This window comes from Odocoileus virginianus, chromosome 27 (genome assembly GCF_023699985.2).
Source record: "Odocoileus virginianus isolate 20LAN1187 ecotype Illinois chromosome 27, Ovbor_1.2, whole genome shotgun sequence".
In the NCBI taxonomy this organism is placed as follows: Eukaryota; Metazoa; Chordata; class Mammalia; order Artiodactyla; family Cervidae; genus Odocoileus; species Odocoileus virginianus.
Genome location: NC_069700.1, coordinates 3,635,788 through 3,659,158, shown reverse-complemented (window position 1 = coordinate 3,659,158; position 23,371 = coordinate 3,635,788). Strand labels below are relative to the sequence as shown.

At 41.9% G+C, this 23,371-nt stretch overlaps 1 non-coding gene across 1 annotated transcript; it reads right to left on the bottom strand.

Annotated features, from left to right (window-relative positions):
• Positions 1-17,955: 17,955 nt before the first annotated feature.
• Positions 17,956-18,062, bottom strand: LOC139031636 (U6 spliceosomal RNA). Its single transcript, XR_011484142.1, has one exon. It is a non-coding gene; the product is annotated as a U6 spliceosomal RNA (small nuclear RNA).
• Positions 18,063-23,371: the final 5,309 nt, after the last annotated feature.

Sequence of the window (23,371 nt, the reverse complement as noted above, 5' to 3'; positions counted from 1 at the left end):
CTGGTCTACTTGGGAACCTGGCAGAGAGTGCCATCAAAAAGTCTTTGCTCTCATCATGGAATTCATTGCACATGGTCCCAAACAAAAAGCCGCCGTCTGTAGACAAATGGTGCATTTCAGAGAAATTACATCTACTATAGCTATGCAAGAGTTTCCATCTAACTCACCTAAGAAATCATGAATTTTAGTACTTTTTCACACAATCAATAAAAATTGTTGGAAGTGGAACTTGGGACTGCATATTAATCTTACATCCAGCTCCTTGCTAGCTTTCAACAGCAACTATTCATCTTGTTGAGCTTATAGGAGTGATTTGTTTCATCTGTACACTCCATGCACAGCTAAATATAAAATCAACTTCTATTTAACCAAGTGGACTAACAGCGTGATGCCTATCAGGATAGCCTGCAACCTTGGTGTAACATTGCAAACGCCTGCAACATGTCAGCACGGCAGCCAGACCATTAGAATGTTGCTTAATAATGAACCGTGATTGATAGATTGACTAATAGGAATTTTCCATCTTAAGCTGCTGACAGATCTGGCTATGGTTTCTTTTCCAAACGCTATAACAAATATTCTGCCTTATGTTGAAGTGCTTCAATTACTTAATCCACTTATTGGAAATCAAGTTAAAATTATCCATTAAGCAAATGACTCATTCTCATTCAGCTAAATGAGAAGTGTAAATGGACTTCACCTTTTACAATATGTGAAGGCTGCCACAGTATGTGTTTTACAAGTCTTCATCCATCCTGCTGTTACTGCCTTCGATAATGGAGCTTAGACCCTTAGCAAGTATGAAAAGACATTGAAACGTTGGCTGCCTCCTTCAAAGAGTCAATTTCACTTGATAAGGATATTATTTGTTACCTTCAACCCTGGAGCAACCATACAGAGGAAGAGTAGAATTGTCGCCTCTGCAAAAACCATCTGGGCTTTTTAAATCCACCACATTGCTCATGACTTCCCTGGTGGTCCAGTGGTTAAGAATCTGCCTTCCAATACAGGGGATTCAAGCTTGATCCCTGGTGAAGGAACTAAGATCCCACACACCATGGACAACATAAGATTTGATGCTTTTCAACTGTGGTTCTGGAGAAGACTCTTGAGACTCCCTTGGACAGCAAGGAAATCAAACCAGTAAATCCTAAAAGAAATCAACCTTGAATATTTATTGAAAGGACTGATGCTGAAGGTGAAGTTCCAATATTTTGAGCCACTTGATATGAAGAGACGACTCACTGGGAAAAAGACCCTGATGCTGGGAAAGATTGAAGTCAGGAGGAGAAGGAGGAGACAGAGGATGAGATGATTAGATGGCATCACCAACTCAATGGACATGAGTTTGAGCAAACTCCAGGAGATAGTGGTGTGCTGTTGTCCATGGGGTTGCAAAGAGCTGGACATGACTTAGATACTGCACAATGAATAATGTTTCTCATATTCTGTAATTTGCAGAATAATCACTTGCAAATTGCAATCTTCACTTGCAAATTCCTGCACAGAGAGTTTAAAAAACTCAAGGTCAGTTCTTGATCCTCATACACAAAAAATCTGTGGGAATTTATGTGGGTGTTTAGATTTAATATGCTATGTGAAAGAGAGTGTGTGTGTGTGTGTGTGTGTGTGTGTGTGTGTGTTCAGGAGTTTCTTCATACAGAAAAATAATACAGTAAAAGCAGTACTTGAGAAAAATGGCAAATCTGACCCTGGTAGGTTGTTTTTCATGGAGAAGGCAGTGGCACCCCACTCCAGTACTCTTGCCTGGAAAATCCCATGGATGGAGGAGCCTGGTAGGCTGCAGTCCGTGGGGTCGCTAAGAGTCAGATACGACCGAGAAACTTCACTTTCACTTTTCATTTTCATGCATTGGAGAAGGAAACGGCAACCCACTCCAGTGTTCTTGCCTGGAGAGTCCCAGGGACGGGGGATCCTGGTGGGCTGCTGTCTATGGGTCGCACAGAGTCAGACATGATTGAAGTGACTTAGCAGCAGCAGCAGGCTGTTTTTCCTAAAGAAAATAGCAGAAGCAAGAAGGTCATCTAGATGGCAATATAGACATTTCTTCTTGATTAGATGTCCCATCTCTTCTGCTCACACCCTCACATAATTCCACTTTAAGTGATAGCCATGGGCAGGAAACTACCTCATTAGTGGAAAATGGGTAATTAGAGTCTAGCAGAGGAGTTAGAAAGTAAGTAACAGAGAAAAAAGTAGATTATATGAGGTTACAGAGGAAATAGGGTTTCCTGGTAGCTCAGTTGATAAAGAATCCACCTGCAATGCAGGAGATCCCAGTTCAATTCCTAGGTCGGGAAGATCCACTGGAAATGGGATAGGCTACCCACGCCAGTATTCTTGGGCTTCCATGATGGCTAAGCTGGTAAAGAATCTGCCTGCAATGTGGGAGACCTAGGTTTGATCCTTGGATTGGGAAGATCCCCTGGAGAAGGGAACAACTACCCGCTCCACTATTCTGGCCTGGAGAATTCCATGGACTGTATAGTCAATGGGGTTGAAAAGAGTCAGACACGACTGAGGGACTTTCACTTCACTTCACAGAGGAATAAACAAGATGATGTGATAGAGGAAGCATCTGAGGAAGCGCCAGTGAACTGAATCCTAAAGGTACAAAGTGAATAAGCTATGGTAAGAGGTGAAAAAAGAACTTTCCAAGCAATAGGAAGGGCTGAGTCAGGAAAATGATTGTTGTGTAAGTTCATGGGGATGATGAAGAACAAGGAGAAGGGCGGTATAGAGTAAGTTCAGAGAAATAAGCAAGCGCCCATTTACATAGGTGGTGCTACTGGTAAAGAAAGTAGAAGTGAAAGTCGCTCAGTCATGTCCGACTGTTAGTCCATGGACTTCTCTAGGCCAGAATACTGGAGTGGGAAGCCTTTCCCCTCTCCAGGGGATCTTCCCAACCCAGGCCTCCCACATTGCAGGCAGATTCTTTACCAGCTGAGCCACAAGAGAAGCCCAAGAATACTGGAGTGGGTAGCCTACCCCTTCTCCAGGTGATCTTCCCGACCCAGGAATCAAACCAGGGTCTCCTGCATTGCAGGCGGATTCTTCACCAACTGAGCTATCAGGGAAGCCCCCAGTGGTAAAGAAGCCTCCTGCCAAAACAGGAGATGTAAGAGACACAAGTTCGATGCTGGGTCAGGAAGATCCCCTGGAGAAGGTTATGGCAGCCCACTCTATTCTTGCCTGGAGAAGCCTATGGAAAGAGGAGCCTGTTGGGCTACAGTCCATGGGGTCGCATAGAGTCAGACACGACTGAAGCGATTTAGCACACAGATCACAGAAGATCTCGCAGATCTCACAGCAGGGGAAGGCTATTGGAGGGGTTTGAGTGGAGGAATAATGTGGCTTCACTTGCATCAATAAAGGATATTCTGGCTGTTGTATAGAGAAGCTCAAAGATGAAAGCAGATCAGCAATTCAGACAAGATAGGGAATAAGCATAAGGCAGAAAGTTTTAGCAACTTGGGCCGCACCAGGATTTCAGAAGCCTAGAGAAGTGGGTAGAGGGCTGAATAGTCAGAGCTCAGTGCTGTCTCAACTCTGGAAATGCTGATGGTTTGTCAGAAATTCCCTAAGGTTGAATAGCCAGGGAGGCAGGAAGATGAACTTAGAGCTGTCCATGGGGGAGACGATTCATGAGCCCCACATACTAAGGAAACAGATGCTCCAAGCACATTAGATACAAACCACACTATCTAATATTTACAGCAGTTGAAAAGTTACATATGTACTGCCTACTTGAATCCTCATAACATCTCTGCCAAGTAGATATAATGGTTATCAGCCTTGCTTATAGGTGAAAAAAAAAAGAACTGATTTAAATTAGTATGCTGCTCCAGACAGTGAAGGAATAGTCCAACTATACCATCATGGAAAGATACGTGTGCGTGTTCACTCGCTTCAGTCATTCTGACTCTTTATGACCCTATGGACTGTAGCCCACTGAGCTCTTCTGTCCTTGGGATTCTCCAGGCAAGAATACTGGAATGGGCTGCCATGCCCTCCTCCAAGGGATCTCCGGATCCAGGGATCAATCTCCTGCTTTGCAGGTAGATTCTTAAGCACTGAGCCACCAGGGAAGCCCCTTTATAAAGGTCAGTTCGGTTCAGTGCAGTTGCTCAGTTGTGTCCGACTCTTTCAGACCCCATGGACTGCACTCCAGGCTTCCCTGTTCATCACCAACTCCTGGAGCTTGTTCAAACTCATGCCCATCAAGTCAGTGGTGCCATCCAACCATCTCATCCTCTGTCATCCCCTTTTCCTCCTGCCTTCAATCTTTCCCAGCATCAGGGTCTTTTCCAATGAGTCAGTTCTTTGCATAACGTGGCCAAAGTATTAGAGCTTCAGCTTTGGCATCAGTCTTTCCAATGAATATTCAGGACTGGTTTCCTTTAGGATGGACTGGTTGGATCTCCTTGCAGTCCAAGGGACTCTCAAGAGTCTTCTCCAACACACCACAAAATCATCAATTATTTGGCACTAAGATTTCTGTGTGGTCCATTTCTCACATCCATATATGACTGCTGGAAAAACCATAGCTTGACTAGATAGACCTTTGTTGGCAGTGTCTCTGCTTTTTAATACGTTGTCTAGGCTTGTCATACAGTCCATGGGGTTGCAAAGAGTCAGACACAACTGAGCGACTGAACTGAACTGAACTGAGGTTTGTCATAACTTTTCTTCCAAGGAGCAAGCGTCTTTTAATTTCATGGCTGCAGTCATCATCTGCAGTGATTTTGAAGCTAGGAAAATAAAGTCTGACTGTTTCCATTGTTTCCCCTTCTATTTGCCATGAAGTGATGGGACCAGATGCCATAATCTTAGTTTTCTGAATGTTGAGTTTTAAGCCAGCTTTTTCACTCTCCTCTTTCACTTTCATCAAGAGCCTCTTTAGTTCTTCTTTGCTTTCTGCCATAAGGGTGGTGTCATCTGCATATCTGAGGTTATTGATATTTTTTTCAGCAATCTTGATTCCAGCTTGTGCTTTATCCAGCCCAGCATTTCACATGATGTACTCTGCATATAAGTTTAATAAGCAGGGTGACAATACACAGCCTTGACATACTCCTTGCCCAGTTTGGAACCAGTTCGTTGTTACATGCCTGATTCTGACTGTTGCTTCTTGATCTGCATACAGATTTCTCAGGAGGCAGGTAAGGTGGTCTGGTATTCCCATCTCTTGAAGAGTTTTCCACAGTTTGTTGTGATCCACAAAGTCAAAGGCTTTCTTGTAGTCAATGAAGCAAAAGTAGATGTTGTTCTGGAATTCTCCTCTTTTTTCTATGATCCAACAGATGTTGGCAATTTGATCTCTGGTTCCTTTGCCTTTTCTAAATCCATTGTAAACATCTGGGCGTTCATGGTTCATATACTGTTGAAGCCTGACTTGGAGAATTTTTAGCATTACTTTGCTAGCATGTAAGATGAGTGCAATTGTGCTGTAGTTTGAACAATCTTTGGCATTACCTTTCTTTGTGAATGGATAGAAAACTAAACTTTTCCATCCTGTGACCACTGTTAAGTTTTCCAAATTTGCTGGCATATTGAGTGCAGCACTTTCACAGCATCATCTTTTAGGATTTGAAATAGCTCAGCTGGAATTCCATCACCTCCACTAGCTTTGTTCATAGTGATGCTTCCTAAGACTCACTGGACTTTGCACTCCAGGATGTCTGGCTCTAGGTGAGTGATCACACCATAGTGGTTATCTGGGTCATTAAGATCTTTTCTGTATAGATGGCTGTGTCCTATTTCTCTTGCTAGATCACTGAGGACTGGAAACATGTCTCATTCCTGCTGACAGACTTACTAACTATATTACAAGACCTTATCAGACAGGAATTGTTGGGGGTGGGCCAGAGAACGAGGGCTGAAAGAACAGTCCCTGATGGTTTAATGAGGAGGTTGAATTGCAATAGCTCTTTTCCACTCTCCTGTCCAGTAGTTCTCAAGGTGTGATCCCCAGATGAAACATCACTGCTGTTGTCAGAAAGGCACGATCTTGGGTCCTACCCCAAACCAGAAACTCTGGGAGTGGGAAATAGCAAAATGAGGGTTAACCAGCCCTTTGGGTGATTCTGATGCTGGTTCCCGTTAAGAACCCCTGCTCCAGTCCAACACTATTTCTCTTGACACAGAGAAGGGAGAGACAGGAGAGCTGGGAATAGAGAAAAGAATTGAACATGACAGGCTGGAGATGCAGAAACATCAGCACACAGAGATACTAAAGTATATTTTAAAAAGAGAAGGAAGTGTTTCAGGAGGAGACAAGAACCCCTTCATAGTACCGCACTGGACCTCAGGTCCTGTCTGCAGTGTTTGTGATTAGGCAACATGCAAATGTCTTGATGGCACCAGTTGCCTCATGGGGTAGGTGTCTGCACCTTTAAAAGAGAAAAGGAAGCAAGATAAAACTCCCGTGGAGGGATTTGTACCGTGTGATCCTGTTCCTCCCATCCTTGACAAAGGCTGCATACTTGGCTTCGACCTTGAACGAGACCGATCAGATTATGTCTTCCAGAGCAGAAGGTTGGACTGGGGAAGACAAAGAAATAGTAGGTGGTCTTTCTGCTCCCTTCAACTGAGAGACCTAGTAAACTTGGTAACGTGGCAGCTACACAGCTGCTGTGTGTAGATATACTCCAGAAAACAACTGTCCTATGGAGAAAGCAAAAGGAGCCCATTGCACATTTAGAAATCAGAGATGTTAGCAGTTGTGTGGTTTCCATAACATCTCTGCTTCTGGTTCTACCTTCTATCCTTGGACTCTGTGAACTATTCCTACAGAATCCCAACCAATTCTCCATTTTCACTTGTCAGAATAGTTTTCTACTCCTTAACGCCAAAGGATTCCTGTTACCTGAGTGTCAAATACTTCAAGTTTTATACCTGTATCAACATTTATTTTGAGTCATATAGAAGCCTGCCTACCTTGGTAAAGATGAAGGAGACCCAGGTCATCTTACCACTCAGAAAGAAATTGTCCCAACACCTTTGTCTCAGCACTTACCTTTATGTTCAGTTTGACGTCACTCCTAAAAGCAGTAGTTATAAAAAAAAAGTAGATTCTAATAACTTTTCTCCATCTCTTATTCACGTGAGAGTTGAAAATGGCCTAAGCTAATAATAAAGCTTCCAAATTTCCATTTCTTCAGCAGAACTTGAATGCACCTGGAGCTCTCTTTCAAGTTAATAGGAGCCCTAAATGTAAGCTGGCTATGCAAAGCGGCACAAAAAGCTGGCACCCCATCACAAGTGTTCTCCGTATGTGAGCCCTTGGAAGGTGTGGTTGAGCAAAAGGAAGGTGTTAATGCTTAATGTTCAATTTCCTTCTTTAGTAGATTCAAACTGTACCCACATGGTCTCATAAAAGGCTTAATTCACATTTCTCTGAAATTGCAATGGCAGGATCCTTAATTATCTGGCATATGGAAAAACCTATATAAAACCAAAGCAAATTGTATTTTAGAAGTGAGGATAATGGATTAGGAAGGTCAAGATTAGCATTTTTTTTTTTTAGCTGAACACATATTTAGGAAAATGTATCCCAGTTATTTATTTTTCTAAATATCTTACAAGAGCCCTGTGATGCTCTTCTGCTTCTAAAACATTTGTCATGCATGTAGACAGCAACTAATATATGCTGGTCCCATCAACAACAGCCTTCCTTTTCACCGAACTGTGAAATTTCCTTGTGGGTGGAATTTCTAATTGCACAACTCCAAAAACAGGTGGATCACTCAAAACTGAAAACATTCCATAAACTTTAAAATGTATCCCTACAACTATCACTGTAGTTATCCTTTATTCAATATATTTCATGATATCTTTATTAAGCATCCATCATCTGCCAAGCATAGAGCTCATTGATCACTTTGTGCCCAAAGAGGAGATGAAGAAAAATGAAAGAGTGCTTAGAAGTGTGAAAATGAGCTATAGTAGCCAGAGGAACAATGCAAGAACTCATTCGTGGTGCTTAAAATGAAGAATAGTGTATTTTCATCATCGGGTCTCTGTTAATTTTTGAGACTGTGGGTGAATTCAACTGACTGAGCACCCATGGATATCTCAGGAACTCAAGCATGCTGGTTCAGAGGAGTGTTTTGTCAACCCTTTTGCTTTGGTCAATATTCTTAAGGAAACAAATACCAAAGGATAGAAGATATCCTATTTTGTAATTAGGATTGTTGTTCTGTTTCTCAGTCGTGTCTGACTCTTGGTGACCCCAGGGACTGCAGCACTCCAGCCTTCCCTGTCCTTCACTATCTCCCACAGCTTGCTGAAACTCATGTCAATTGAGTCGGTGATGCCATCCAACCATCTCATCCTCTGTTGCCCTCTTCTCCTCCTGCCTTCTATCTTTCCCAGCATCAGAGTCTTTTCCAATGAGTCAGCTCTTCTCATCAAGTGGCCAAAGTATTGGAGCTTCAAATTAGAAAAGAATTTATTTTTAAATGGAGGGGTTGTAGTAAGCTTTTTAAGTAGAAGAAATGAAGTGAGTGGACATTATGTCACCATTCTGGGAAAAAAAAAAATCGAACGACTTTTTCATTAGTGGCCATACAAATTAGTAGTGTGTGTGTGTGTGTGTGTGTGTCTGTGTGTGTGTGTGTGTGTGTGTGTGTGTGTGTGTGTGTGTGTGTGTGTGTGTGTGTGTGAGATGGAGGTAAGTGGCCGGTTAAACAAATCACCCCAAAGAGCCTGTGTCAAGTGTTTGATGTCTTTCTGTCTCATATTTGGAGCCTTAATGAGCAGACAGGAGGGAGGTTTGTGTGGAGTGGTCCAGCACTGACAGCATGTGAGAGGACCAAAGGGCCCAGGGCCAGGATGTGTAGTTCTAGCCGTCAAATGAGAATGTTTGGTTTTTCAGTGCATTTCCTGCAGAGAGGGAGAGGAGATGGCGGGGAAGCAGTCTGTGCGGCTAGAGGATAAACAAAGCACTATTTCTGGGAGCAATGATGTCACCAAAAGATTTGGGAATTTCTATTGTAACCCGCTTAGCTTGATTCATACAAAATGTGAGACTTAACGATATTGAACACTTGACAGAGGCTCTTTCGGGTGGATGGTTTAACCTGCCGCCTACCTCCATCACACACACACACACACACACACACAGATACACACACATACACTATACTAGTCTAATTTCTATGGTACTAGTGAAAAAGTTGTTTTTCTTTTTTCTAGTTGTTGCAGAATAGAGGCTTAATGAGTGGGATATCTTGAGACTATCAATCTGACTGCTCACCACTAAGATTAACTAAAGGTGAACAAGACTAGAAACAGGGAATGTGTAGGGAAATTTTAAGTAGTGTAGGCATGAGATGAAAGAGACGCCGATGTGAGAGGGGGCCGTAAGGACAACAAAGGAAGATCCCCGGGACGTGGACTTAGGTACCAGAGGGAGAGGCAGAAGAAGGTTGAAAGATTTGGGGCTTCCAAGCTTTGGGGCTTTGTTGCATAAACCTAGCTCTATTCTTGGAGGTCTGCCACATTCCCAAATCTGCTTGCAAAACCGTGTTCCATTTCTGTTCCCCTTCTTTTCGCTCTTTGATTTTTGCCCAGGGATCTGCCTAGGAAAGTTGCATACCCTTGGTTCACTGAGATAAATTTTGAAAGGTTTTTTGAAAGATCAATCTGATGAACATGTTTTCCCAAACCTCCTTAGATTTCATGCCTTCTTCTCTCAGCTGTCTGTGTTCAAAGGGCAAGAATCAAGCTGTTCCGCTTTGTTTCTTACTATGACGTGAGAATCTGTTGGAGCACTAAAAGGAAACCTCAGGAAGGCTCTTGGTGACCCAGACTATGAGCTTTCAGATCACTCAAATGCCCAGAAACTCTGAGCAAAGCCTCAACTCTGGACCGTTAGGGCCTTCCAGCTGTGTGCAGCAACTCACAGCTGCCTTAAAGCATTCAGAGGTGAAACTGACCAGCTGTTATTCCAGCCATCACCAAGGGAGCAGATTCTATGCTTCACACAAGTTAAAAATGCAGCCCACTGTAATAAATAAAGGTTGAAAGGTCAAAACAGAGGAGAAAATGGGAGAATGTAGGGATAAACAGAAGATAAACTCAAATTCTCACACATTAGTGAGAAAATTTATAGAGGTCACTAAATCCTCCATAGCCGCCATATTTTCTTTCTGCCAACAATTTTTGAATTGATCTCTCGCAATGTTTTCCACTGAGCATCATGAAGCCAAGCAAACCAAAACCATGGTGAGCTATTCCAACAGGAGACAGCTATGTGAGCTTCTTGGTGAAGAATGGTTGATATAACCGGGATCCATTTCTAGTTACTGGCATACCAGGCCGGGGCAGAGGGCATTTTTCTGCATGGGGAGAGGAAAAGCCGAAGGCAACTATTAGAAGAGACTATTATACAATTTCAAGCTAACATATGGAATCAATAGCCAACATGAGCAGCTGTGCTCAGCTGTGGAGAAGCCTGAAATGGGGTAGTCGCGTTGTAACCAATAAAACAAATTATTGACTAAAAGAGAAAGCGTGTGTGTGCAGAGAGGGGTCTCCAATGCAAGATGAAGAGATGCCTTTACTCTCAAGGAGCAGAGCACCAGGGAACAAACTGGGTCATGGTTTTCTCCTTGATTGACATGAGGAACGTAGGAGAGCCAGCATCTTGGAGAAAAGGTCTGGAACCAGGGTGACGCGGTTAATTTCAGACTCCAAGCTCGCTGGCGGTACAGAGCACTCTCCCTGCCCAAAATCAGAACTAAGCATAATAAGGCTTTACTAAGACATCTTGAAATATCCAAAAGTTATGCATGATGTGGAAAGAAAATCCGAATAAGAGGAAGGACCTGTATCGTCTAAAAACAGAGTCATCTGTTTCCTATGAACTCAGACTTGACCACTGATACATTTCACTACTGGAAAAGAGAAAAATACTCATATGGATCCTGCTGAAAGAAAACATTAGTTTTGTGTGTTTTTATTTTTTCACGTGAACATCCACTGGGGAATCAAGTAGCTTGGATTATATTTCTTCTGTGTGCCATGACTTTTGATGTGTAGTCTAATCCCAAGAAGTGTACTCAAGCCCGCCACGTGGCCATCTAGAAAATAGAAATAAAACCCCTTTAAATAACCAGGCAAATTTACTAGGGCAGCAAATAGAAACATAGGAAGCTTTGTAAAGTATTATAAATTTCATGGAAGGAAACTAAATACACGTTTCAAATATCATATGGATTATTTCTAAGAATAATGATGTATGTATACAGCAGTCTTCAATTCTTTTTTTTTTTAAGGTAGTGATTTTTTTTCTTTACTAGAGTGCTAAATAACTGCTATTCTCTTTCTTCAAATAGTGCTGTTTTCTTTATTAGCATGTCCAACATAATTTGCATTCTTTCATGGTAAAGCTCACTCCTGTCTGAGCTGATGGACGAAGCATTTGCATGCCTCACAACTGCCTCAGTGAGCTGTGCTGTGACTTCGGAGTTATTTTTGGTGTCTTTTGAGCAAGACCCATGGCCGTGTCAAGCCAAGAACTCTCCTTCCAATGAGAACCGCATTTTATCTTTCACCAAATGGGATATTTTCCTTTTGCTCAAACGAGCAGACAGCTCTGCACCTGTGTTCAAAAGCTCTGTAGAACTCGGAGGTTGTAATCACAGTCCCGAGTGAGAGAATATTGCCCGTGTACCAGGCCATCTCCCATCCTCTCCATCAATTTTTTGTTGGTTTCTTGCCTGAAGCCATCAATGAGGAACCTCATAAGCCTGAAAAATACCCAGCGCCAAAGCATCGGTAAACAGGTTGTTAAAAATAATTGAAACTCCCATTTCCACTGCCCATTCAGCAACTTTGCTTGCACATAATTACCCTTCACTGTGCCCCTCTGAGACACGGACAGAACACGAAGTAGCCACACCATTTCATAGGTAATTAAAACTTGGCCATCAAATCATAAATTACTTAGAGCTAAAGGCGTGAGTAGCCCTGGCCATAGAAGGGGTCTCACTGACAGCTTCAGAGTGTGATTCTTGTCCTGGATACACACTGTGTCCAGCTCTTCAAGCCCCCTGTGAGGCGCTCAGTACCTTTCACCTCTACTGTTAAAGTGAATGATACATTTGCTGATCTGAGCAGTTCGATCCCTTATTATAGTGAAATGTTTTGCATGCCCTGCCTCTCATGAGGAGAATGTCCTGCAGGCTAAGAGACAGCTAAAGAGTTCTGGCCAGGGAATTTGGAACAGAACAGTCCAAGGACAGGATAATCACATGCCCACAAGAGACCCAGGTCATATTATTTATCTCTGTCTTTGGTAAAATAATATTACTTGAACAAGAGGGATGGGGGGCAGGGTTAAGCTTCAGTAGCTATTTATTCTGTGGGGCATTTTGCATTGAGTTTCTGTGCCGGGAGCTTAGTCCCTCAATTGTGTCTGTCTCTTTGTGATTCCTTGGAGAGTAGCCCACCAGGCTCCTCTGTCCGCGGTATTTCTGAAGCAAGAACACTGGAATGGGTTGCCATTTCCTTCTCCAGGGGATCTTCCCAACCCAGGGTCTCCTGTGTCTCCTGCATTGTAGGCGGATTCTTTACCCACTGAGTCATCCTAAATACTATTTCCCTGTCCAACCTCACATCTTTTTCTGTGGGTGCTCAGTTCATTTTGGATTCTCAGAGAACAATTAATTGTAAAAAATACTTTGCAGCTACACAAATATCTAGACTGTACCAATATCTGTAGACTGAATGTTTCTGTATTCCTTTAAATTCATATGCTGAAACCTAATCTTCTTTGTAATAGTATCAGGAGGGAGGACCTTTGAGGGTTGATTAGGTCCTGAGGGTGAAGCCCTCGTGAATGGAATTAGTGCCATTTTAAAAGGGGCTCCAGAGAGCTCCGTTTCTGCCCTGTGAGGACACAAGGAAAAGAGAACTGTCTAATCGACCAGAAAGGGGGCAAGAGACTGCCAGTGCCTGGACCTTGGAACTCCCAGCCTCTAGCATTATGAGAAATCAATTTCTTTCACTTATAAACCGCTTGATTTCTGGTGTTCTGTGATAGCCGATGGAGTGGACTGGGATGGTTGGTACAGCATTATGCTTACAACAAGATTTCATTCATTCATTCATATAGTTCAGACCATCTGGAGTACCAGATGACAGTCTGTGTGCTAGAACTAAAGAACAAACAGCGTAGACACCACCTCTGCCTCCAAGGAGTTTAGAGTCAAGCTGGACTTGATCAGTGTCTGAGACCATCCTGTCTGTATCACGTTTGATTACTTTGTCTGTTTCGTGTTTTTCATAGAGGGCTTCCCAGGTGGCACTAGTGGCAAAGAATCCCCCTGCCAATACAGGAGATTCAAGAGACCCTGGTTCAATCCCTGGGTGTGGAAGATTCCCCTGGAGAAGAATCCTATGGTCAGAGGAACCTGGCGGGCTACAGTGCATGGGGTCACAAGGAGTCTGACACGACTGAGCATGCACGTACACAGGCACATGTTTTCCATCCCATACAACAATGCATCCTTTAGGCAGTTAACGTAAAATACTAGGTTTGGTGGGGGCTGCTTGTTTGATTTTTGAAGAGTGTGCTTTGGACACAATAAATGTCTCCACTAATATGTTTTCTTTAAACATATTTCTTTCTTTCTTTGGCCTTCAATGCCCAAAGAAATTGGGAATGGTTAAATTAAGTGGCTGCCCTGGGCCCTGTGTCTCCTGCAAAATCTTCTCAGCATATTGCCTGCCTCCTGGCTGCACTCACTTTCTAGAGGACTTCTTGCTGGTTTTCCTACTTAGATTCCAAATCTCCTGAAATCAGAAACTCGTTTGTTGATTTAACATTTATATGAGGACTTACTCTGCATCTTGTGCGGTGCTGAGTGCTGGGTAAATAGAAGCAGAAAAGAAAGTAGCCTGTAAGAAGTTTCTGATTTATAGTTTTCAGCAGTTGTTGTAAGATTAGCACAGAGCTTACACTAATAACCCTCAATAAACTGAGCTGCAGTTAAGGAAAAACCTTTGTAATTGCAGTGTGTGTGTGTGTGTGAGTGTGTGTGTGTGTGTGTATGTATGTGTGTGTGTATGTGTGTGTGTGAGTGTGTGTGTATGTGTGTGAGTGTGTATGTGTGTGTGAGTGTGTGTGTGAGTGTGTGTGTGTGTGTGAGCGTGTGTGTGTGTGTGTATTTCTGTGTTTGTGTGTGTGTGTTTGTGTGTGTGTGTGAGTGTGTGTGTGTGCGTGTGTGTGTGTGTGTGAGCGTGTGTGTGTGTATGGTGTGTGTGTGTGTGAGTGAGTGTGTATGTGTGCGTGTGAGTGTGTGTGTGTGAGTGTGAGTGTATGTGTGTGTGTGAGTGTGTGTGTGTGTGTATGTGTGTGTGTCTGTCTGTCTGTCTGTGTCTGTGTGTCTGTGTTTCTCTGTGTGTGTGAGTGTGTGTGTGTGTGTATGTGTATGTGTGAGTGTGTGTGTGTGTGTATGTGTGTGTGTGTTTGTGTGTGTGTGCGCGCTCTTAGTCGTCAAGTTGTGTCTGATTCTTTGCGACCCCATGGACTGCAGTCTGTTAGGCTTCTCTGTCCATGGAATTTTCCAGACAAAAATACTGGAGTGGGTTGCCATTTCCTACTGCAGGGGATCTTTCTGACCCAGGGGTCGAACCCACATCTCCTGCGTTGGCAGGTGGATTCTTTACCACTGAGCCACCTGGGAAGCCCTTGTAATTCCGGAGCTGTGATATAAGATAAGGGAGGGAGATAGTGAGACTTGTGAGGGAAAAAATGACCTAGAATATCTTCAGCAACTGATAAATAAGAACAACAACAACAACAAAAAAAAAGAGGATTTCTTTTTAACTCTTGCTAGTGTCGGGGTTCTAAAATCAAAGAATTATCCTGTTTGAAGCTTGTAACTGTAAGAAGAAATGACATTCACAGCCTTACAGTTAAAGGTGAGTAATTAAACATGCATGTTTAATCTTCCTCTCTCATGAAAATACACTAAACTTATAAGGAATTATTTTTTGAATGGACAGGAAGAATAGGCGGGAACCAAGAGGAAAAGAAAAAAAAGGAAGATAGAAAGCAGATGATGAACTGATGAGTAATTTGACTTAGCTGAATATTAAGCCAGCAAAGAAAGTCAAGCACAAAAAACACTTATAACACAGAATATACAAATGTTTCAGGGGCTTGGGGTACTAGGTGCCCCTGAAAATGAGAGTAGAGATTGTTCAAAAATAATAAGAAATTACTCGTTACCTCTTACAGAGCTGCTCCAGCCCCAGATTCTACTCTCCTGCCATATATTTGTTAGAATTCTTTACCACCTTTCAGTACAGCGAAACACTGGAGATTTATTTCCTGGAGAGAATGAAGTAGGTTCCCTATTTGGATGACTAGGACACAGTAGCAGAGTTGATAGTTGACGGCAGAAAGCTTAGAATGAAATGTAAACATGTGCACATGGGGTGTGCATCCTCCATGCTTAGAGAGGAGTAGCTCAGCCTTTATCATCCAGCCTGCAGCTTCCCAGGTGGCACCAGTGGGAAAGAATCCACCTGCCAAGGCAAGAGACTCAAGAGATGTGGGTTCTATCCCTAGGTCAGGATGACATCCTGGAGAAGGCACATATGCTTGCCTGGAAAGTCCCATAGACAGAGGAGCCTGGAGATCTGCAGTCCATGGGGTTACAAAGAGCTGGACATGAATCAGCAACTAAAGTGGACATGCACACACTGGAGACTTCACTAGGCGATCTGGGATCCCCAAGAGAGTGGCCTTTGGGGTCACAAGCTCCACCCATGTGACCATAGTTTTCAATCTAATCCTCACTTTTAAAGACATTAAAATAGTAATAAAGTTTAACGGATATTAGAGGAAAGTCACTTACACGCAAGTTGGAGACATGCAACAGGGAATCAGTGACCTGGAGGAAACAGACATGGCAAACCACAGCAGAGTACTATTTAAATGCGACAATAAGGAAACAAGCTTTTAAAGCCCCACAGATTTCACATGTCCATAAAAGCATTAGTTAAAACTTTAAAGTTCAGTCAGAGAATTGTAAGATAGTTAAAGAATTTCTACAAAGCAGAAAAGAAAGACAAAGAGGTGGAACATAGGCGAATAAAAGATAAGAATATTAGAATACCAGCTCAAGAAAGCCAATAACTCAATAAAATAAAGCTTCCAATACATAGAAGAGAAAAAGAAAAAGAAAGGAAGGAGAAGATTATCAATAAAACAAATAATGTTTTCCAGAAATGCATAGCACAGATTTTCTAGTTAAGAAAGCTTACAAAAAAAGAAAAAGCAAGAAAGCTTACAAAGGCTCCAGGACAGAGAACATAAAAGAATAAGCGATTTAATGGATTGCCATGACACTGCCATCACAGTGGGGTAAAACAAAATAGCAAAAAACTTCTAGGCAGGAAAAATAAAGTCACCCCCAGAGATTCAGAAATCAAGATAGTCTTGCAGTTCTCTTCATGGCAGTCCAGAAGCTAGAAAACAATAAAATACAATACTTTTAAAACTTTGAACCAGAATAGCTTCCAATCTAGAAATCTATACCCAGGAAAACTATGCATCATGTGTAAGGCAAATAAAATTACTTTCATGCTTGGAAGGTTCAGTAACATAGCTTGCATGCCCCCTGTCTGAAGAAACTACTAGAACTTGTAATCTACCCACAGGGAGCAACTGAATCAAGAAAGAGGAGCAGTGTGAGAGATGGGTCATAGCCTGAGATGGGAATTAGTTTATGCCCTGCTAAGTTACAAACTTAGGTAAATTGCTTTACATCTATGAACCTAGGTTTCCATTTCTGTGAATCAGAGATAACAAGAACAAACACAATGTAGTCATTGTGAGAATAAAGCAAGGTAATATATAGTGCTCCTTTCTCCTTAGCTGAGTTATTTTGTTAATATTGATGATGCTGGCCCATCCTTCTTTCTTTTAATAAATCTCCCCTTTTTAATCTCCTTTGATGATTATTAATTTATCAGGAAATTCCTCTAATAAGCATTCTATCCATTTACCCCTCAAAACCTTGTTTCAAATCAAAATTATATCTCAACCTATCATGTGGATAGTATTCAAAGATGCCCATATATAAGGGAATCTCTTGAAAATATGTTTCTTTAATGAGGGGATTATGTTTAAAAAATATAATAGATGAAATATTATATTTTAACCAGTGTAGTTTCATTTTTGCTGCTATGTTCCAGTCTTCTTGTTTTCAAGGACAAAGTAGGTATCACACAACAAGCGCTCCTATGGCCTTAATTTTTTTTCAGTGTCTCTTATTTACTGAAAATATTATGAAACAACATCACACTCAGAGCTGAATACATGTTTCCGTTATTCTTCTTTCTTTTTAATTTTTTTTCTGGAACCTACTTCGATATTGGAAATGAAAATTTAATAAAAATATACAAAAGTCAATGTGTTTCTCAAGGAAATTTAATCTATATGTTCTGATTCATTTCCATTTAAATTATCAAACTGTTACTTTATGAGAACTGTTTGAAATCTACGGAGACTCCTGTGCCATTTAAGCTTTATTTTTTATTAGCAAGTGCACTCTTGGTTGCCTAATATAAACTTGTCCTGAAGTTTGGGATAAGCCTAATTCCATTGCCCAAACAGATTCTTTTTTTTTTTTTCCTCATGTGTTAGTACTTTTAATGTTGTGCACATCAAATTATAGGAAAAAGACAACTATAAACAAGACGCAGTCCCTCTACTTCCACGAACAGCATTACAGCAAGCCAAGTTTATGTTCAACCATCAAATGTGGGAGAACCATTAGTTCACTTTGTGATGGGTCATAAAGAATATCTTCAAATCCAATAGTCTCATCGTTACCCCTCAAAATATCCAGTGAAAGGTTTGAGCTTGGAAGAAATGGAAGACGCTGAACCTGCTGCACTGCTTTGAATTCCAAAAATATGGAACACTTCACGAATTTGCGTGTCATCCTCGCGCAGGGGCCATGCTAATCTTCTCTGTGTCGTTCCAATTTTAGTATATGTGCTGCCGAAGCGAGCACCCAAACAGATTCTAAACTGGAGGTGGTGTGCATGTTCCTTCCTCCTATAATCCCAGACCACAACTTGCAACTCACGATGGAACGAATTGCCTTCGGTTAGCAGTTTCATCTCACTTGATGAGTGTGTGCATCTTTCAAACATAGGATGCAAGCTAACGGTGAACTTCTTTTGTCGTTTTGCTAGACATTAGAACACAGATGCATGCTTCATTCTCTGATAAACACGGTGTCACTCCCTCTTGGGCGGTCAGAACACAGTTGCTGGTCCAGTAGGGGACTCAGGGGCTCCTTCGACCCCAGCAGGGGTGCCTAGCTACGGTGAATGTGGATGAACCTTCATCGCTAACCAGACACATCTTCCTCTAGTCCTCAGTGTCCCGGGTTTAGAACAACGCCCCACTCCTCTGCCTCTTACTCCTCCACCATCCCAGGGACTCAGTAAGAGGGACTGGCTTCTCCAAAGTTATTGTAGATAAAGCAGAATCCAGAATCACAGGCACTCCCAGAGACCAACAGATTGCACCTTTGGATTTAGGGCCATTCAGAGCCCTGAACCACAGTACTTAGTGCTGCTGCTGCTGCTGAGTCGCGTCAGTCGTGTCCAACTCTGTGCGACCCCATAGACGGCAGCCCACCAGGCTCCCCCGTCCCTGGGATTCTCCAGGCAAGGACACTGGAGTGGGTTGCCATTTCCTTCTCCAATGCATGAAAGTGAAGAGTGAAAGTGAAGTCGCTCAGTCGTGTCCGACTCTTCGCGACCCCATGGACTGCAGCCCACCAGGCTCCTCTGTCCGTGGGATTTTCCAGGCAAGAGGACTGGAGTGGGCCCACAGAACTGCAAAAGGTTCCTTGGCTTGAACTCTAACTAGAATTGCTCATCCTCACTACCTCAGTTCCCTCTTAGTAAGAACCTTCTTATTCACCTTGTCTCATTTTCAATTATTTTCTTATATCCTTAAAATAATAGTAGTATTATTTTTATGTTGCTTAGTAACTTTTTTTAAAAATTCATATATTTATTATTACCCCCTTCTTTAAGAAAAACTGCTTGTTCCAATAGAACCTGGTCTAGTCCGCATTTTTCCTACTGAGTATCACCAAGTTATGCTTTTGAAAATAATGATAATTGAGGAATTTCAAATATCTTCTGCAACTTCCAATTTTCCTTATATATTCGGTTCAGTTTTACATTGAGTTATTATGTGCTAATTATTTGAAAGTTGAAAACCATAGAGGCTCCATGTAGTAAAGCTCTTATTAAATAAAATTTTGGATTTGGTAGATCTTTCTGCATTCCTATTACTATTGTCCTCCGAGCTATCTTAACAGCAACAACAATAATAAATGTGATGGCTGACTTGTGTGGAATTCTTAACATGTACAAGGCCCTAAACTTCCTCTCACATTTCTTTCACCATATGCTGTGATGGTTACTATTTTTAAATTTTTTTCACAGAAGACAAAAACAAGTCTTGCAGCAGTGAAGCAATTCGATAGTTTTATTGTTCGCAAACATTTTGAACATCCCACCTCCAAATGGACAGACCGTCTTTCCTCTGCACTTTGAAGTCAAACGGTCTCAGAACTTGCTTTGCAGCAGAGAAAGCTAGGCTTGGGATGCACTGTCACCAGAAAGGTGTTCCTCTTGGGTATCAGCTGTTGCAACAGATCAGAACTCAAACCCAGGCACATGTGTGTGTGTTTTGCACACTTAACTATGCACCATTGAAACAATGCCATCACAGAACTTTAGGTGCATCAGTTCATCCAATCCTCACAACAACCCCATTATACAGACAAGCAAAGAGACCTGTAGGTGAAATTACTCCTCAGTTTATATAGTTATTTAGGGTGGAGTTGGGCTTTGTCCCAGAGTCTGGCTCCAAAGTATACCCATGAACTGCTGCTGCTGCCTTTATCTTGTTTGCTTTATAAACAAAAAGGCCTATGTAAGAAAACTGAGTTTCTTTAAAAACAGGATCGGTTTATTGAGTTCAAGGCTGAATCTGATCCTCTATAGGGACAAGTCACTCTGAACATCTGCCTTCTCATCAGTAAAAAGGTGATAGTACACAGCACTGAGGGAGGTTTAGAGAAATAATTAAGATTGTGCAAAAAAAGTGTCTAGCACATACAAAATATCTTAACTATTATTTTTGTATTGGTGTAATTTACCAGCATAAAATCCTCATGCAGAGACCTGATTATGCTACAAGGCAAATCCTCCTCTCTCCCAAATGAAGGAAGTGGGTATCATTTTGTACTTCAGCCTGAGATTTATAAAAGGGCTTAACTCTTTTAGGAACCACTGAGAAATCTGATTGTGATTTTCCACTCTCCCTTTGACTGAGTCGGCTCCCTCGGCCGTGTTATCTCTGCTTTCAGCAGCCCATTAAAGACCAGCCAGAGCATCTCAAAGTTCTTTGACTCAGTCAATGAGCTTGTTGCCATGGCAGGCTAACACGAGGTGCCACTGATGATGACTTGATTTCCTCTCGCATCTGAAGTGGAAAGGGAGAAGACAGACTAAATGAAATCCCATCCATCTTAATGAAATACAATTATATTCTCCTTATTAATCATTTAAGAATCAATATGTCTCTTCTTGGTGAACCTCACCAGAATTTGTCATTCCACGCCAGGCCTCAATACATCTTGTCTTGTAGTGATTTTTATAAGTTCAGTCACCTGTGTCCCAGGGTAAATAACCATGTTTTCTTGTACTGCGGGGAGAGGGAGAGCAGCCGTGACAGTGTGGAGGATTGCAGAAGCCCCTCTGAATGTTAAGTAGTAGCTGAATATTGCCTCCACGTGCATAATGTAAAATGTACCTTGCTTTATTTTTAAGTAGCATGAAGGGAAATGGATTACCTTGGAATCCTTATTATAGCACCATCAAGTGGGGAAAACTCTTGGGTATCCTTACCTATTGAACGCTATCATCTCGCATAGGCTAATCAACATAGTATGTGTATATATGTGGCTGTATAGATATATAGTTGGATCTGGAGATTGAGAGATATAGAAAAATGAGGAAGAATTCCTAAAATGCAATTTACAGTCTGTCTCACTCTACATATACTGCATCAATTTAGCATTTTACTTTATAATATTCACCTGTAAAAAATTGCTTTTTTTTGTTTCTATCTTCAGAATATGACCCGAGAAGCTAGAATTGAACTTTCTACATTCTGTAGCTACCTAACAGCTCTTGTTTAATTAATGAGAACCAAGAAAAAAGAGAAATGGAAAAAAATATTTAAAGAGAAAGAAGTGAAGACAGAATTCAGGTAGGCATGAAAGAGAAGCAAATGAAGAGAAATACATTATTTTAAAGATTAATTTGGTTGCATAGTGAGAAATAAGTGGTTTTATTTCAACAGGGGATTTTTGCTATTCGTGCTTATTTCAAGTATTACTGAAACTTCCTTAATGAGGAATTGTAGAATAGGCAGAAAAGTTGTGGAGTATCTGAGTGTATATGTATGTGAAGAGGTTAACAGGGCTTGGATAACTTTCACACTTAGGTGCCTACAATCTACAGATCTAGTTTTATCTACATCTTCATAGCAATGTACTAGTCTTAACAAGACTAAGTTCCTTTTATGATTTAAAAAAAAATTCAGTAAAATCATCTCTTCTGTTTTTAAACTTGGAGCTTTCCATGAATAAGAAAGATCTGAAAATAAGCATGTCAGTAAGAAGCAGCCTTTTGGGTGGCTCAGCACAATTGCCCTCCTTGGACAAGTAAATGCACCTGCTGACGAGTGCAGCCAGCATGCCCAAAGTCAATCAACTTCGAAGACAGTGATTTCCAAAAGCAGCTGAAAAATCCGAAAGGATTGGTGCCGCCGGTTCAGCTGTAGCCATGGCTCTGGAAGGTGACGTTGTAAGTCCCACACAGCAGGGACTCTGAGGGTCTGTGTGAGGCTGGCCCCCCTTCTCCTCCAACAGTCTCTGTTCCAATAGCGTCAAAACTGTGCACAGTTCAGTTCAGTTCAGCCCCTCAGTCGTGTCCAACTCTTTACCACCCCATGGACGGCAGCACACCAGGCCTCCCTGTCCATCACCAACTCCGGGAGCTTACTCTAACTCATGTCCGTTGAGTTGATGATGCCATCCAACCATCTCATCCTCTGTCATCCCCTTCTCCTTCTGCCTTCCATCTTTCCCAGCATCAGAGTCTTTTCCAACGAGTCAGTTCTTCGCATCAGGTGGCCAAAGTATTGTAGTTTCAGCTTCAGCATCAGTCCTTCCAATGAGTATTCAGGACTGATTTCCTTTAGGATGGACTGGCTGGATCTCCTTGCAGTCCAAGGGACTCTCAAGAGTCTTCTCCAACACCACAGTTCAAAAGCATCATCTTTTCAGTGCTCAGCTTTCTTTATATTCCAACTCTCATATCCATACATGACTACTGGAAAAACCATAGCTTTGGCTAGATGGACCTTTGTTGGCAAAGTAATGTCTCTGCTTTTTAATATGCTGTCTAGGTTGGTCATAGCTTTTCTTCCAAGGAACAAAGGTCTTTTAATTTCATGGCTGCAGTCACCATCTGCAGTGATTTTGGAGCCCCCCAAAATAAAGTTTGTCACTGTTTCCACTGTTTCCCCATCTATTTGCCATGAAGTGATGGGACCAGATACCATGATCTTAGTTTTCTAAATTGAGTTTTAAGCCAAATTTTTCACTCTCCTCTTTCACTTTCATCAAGAGGCTCTTTAGTTCTTCTTTGCTTTATGCCACAAGGGTGGTGTCATCTGCTTATCTGAGGTTGTTGATATTTCTCCCGGCAATCTTGATTCCAGCTTGTGCTTTCTCCAGCCCAGCATTTCTCATGATGTACTCTGCATATAAGTTAATTAGGCAGGGTGACAATATACAGACTTGAGGTACTGCTTTCCTAATTTGGAACCAGTCTGTTGTTCCATGTCCAATTCTAACTTTTGCTTCTTGACCTGTATACAGATTTGTCAGGAGGCCGGTCCGGTGATCTGGTATTCCCACCTCTGAAAGAATTTTCCAGTTTGCTGTGATCCACACAGTCAAAGACTTTGGCATAGTTAATAAAGCAGAAATAGAAGTTTTTCGAGAACTCTCTTGCTTTTTTGATGATCTGTTCACACACCGGCCCTAAACCAGACACCCCAATAAGGTCTGGAAAATTAATTAAATCATGTGATTGGTCCCTTAGTGTTCCAGATCAAGGGTGGAATCCAAGAAACCTGTGACTAAAACAACACAAGGCCTTTGGCCTTCTGATCACCTGCTATGCCACATTCCCCCTTTTCTACAAATCCAGGGGCTTC